Below are 1,627 nucleotides of genomic sequence, written 5' to 3' on the forward strand. Positions count from 1 at the left end.
ACAAATCAGGATTATATAATTACGAATAGGCTACAATTCCGGCTATGCCAAAGTACATTTCCACCCAGCCTCGATGCCTCTGATGGCAGCATCGTGAGCCCTGCAGGCTCCATGGCAAAAGCTATGCTCTTTTTAATGGCAACAAGTTCAAGCCGTAAGGGATGCAACAGCTACAAAATGCATTTATTATATGGGGTTTACATGATTTTTCTCTCTTTTTTTTTTTTTTCTCCTTCAGGATACTGGGGGAAAAATGACTTCTATGTGTTAATTCCCAAATGGTAATTGCTCATTGACGTTTTTGTGTGCTTAACATAAAATGCTACAATTCCTTAAATGTTACATACTGTCATTTCACTTACAGGTCATGAATATTTGAACATACTTTAGGAAGAAGGGAAAAAATAAAAATAAGTCTAATACTTTCCCCCCATAGTCATTATTGATAGAGATTTATTAGTTTCATTTTGCAAGTTTTACTTTAGGAAGGGTGCTAATATCATGTATTATGACAGTCACACTGAAAGCAATTTTCCATAAAAGATGTTACAATGACCCCTATGGAACTTGTATAATTTCATAGTAGATAGTCAAGTGCACAAATAAACATGTTTACAAGAGTGATCCTGTTAGCCTGGTTCTTGCCCTCTGAAACCTTTATGTGCTATTTGTGGAATCTTAAAATTAGTACAATTGTTGATATTACTTATGTTGTTTCTGGCATTTTGCTTTAGGAAGAAAAAAAAAAAAAGAAAAAAAAAAAAAAAAAAAAGCATATTTATCATTTAGCTTTGGTATAATCTGCAATAGGTTTTAACAAGTAGAATATATTCCAACCCCTATATTTTCCACAGCCGTGAAGTTTACAATGATGTAATAAGTCACTTTATCAGAGAGGAAATATTACAGACACAGAAAAAAAGTTGAAGACCCAGTTTTCTTTTTAATCCTCTGGGGGTAAGCTATGAAACAAGCAGTCAGAAGAGTGAGTACTCAGTGTCATGAGTGGTGTGCATACTTTTACAATAATACGGGCACAAAAGAGATTGTCGCCTTTAGTACATGAGGGTCACTAGAATTTATTATTATTACCTTTTTATTGTTGTTTTTTTTTTTCTTTTTATCCATGCACCTTTATATTTACTTGCATGAATTTACCACAGGTTCATAGTGGCCTTTGCCGTTTTAATGCTTACAGAGCCTAAAGCTTCCAAAATGCCTATCTGGCCTGTACATATTTCATTAAAAATAAACTCTATATAATAAATAAATATATAAAATAAATAAAATGTTGCCTTTGGAATTTCTATAAATAAATTTAACTTTTTATTTTTTATTTTTTTTTACTAAGAGGTCTTTGCTTTAAACTCAGCAGGGTGAGACCCAGCGAGCGATTAACTGAAAAGTCTCTTGTCTAAGTAAGACTGCACCCTCCATGCCTTTTGTAAATGCAGCGTACACTTGAGCAGGCCACCAGCCAAAAATCCCGATGAATCAAAGTATGGCAGCTATGCTGATATATGACGAAGTACAACTGATCAAAAATTTAAAAGCGTGTCCATTCCCCAGCATGCATCAGGCCGTTCTCCTCCTCCCTCGGCTCCCCTCTCTCTCACTCCCATTCACG

The sequence above is a fragment of the Aythya fuligula genome, chromosome 1 (assembly GCF_009819795.1).
Source record: "Aythya fuligula isolate bAytFul2 chromosome 1, bAytFul2.pri, whole genome shotgun sequence".
Classification (NCBI taxonomy): Eukaryota; Metazoa; Chordata; class Aves; order Anseriformes; family Anatidae; genus Aythya; species Aythya fuligula.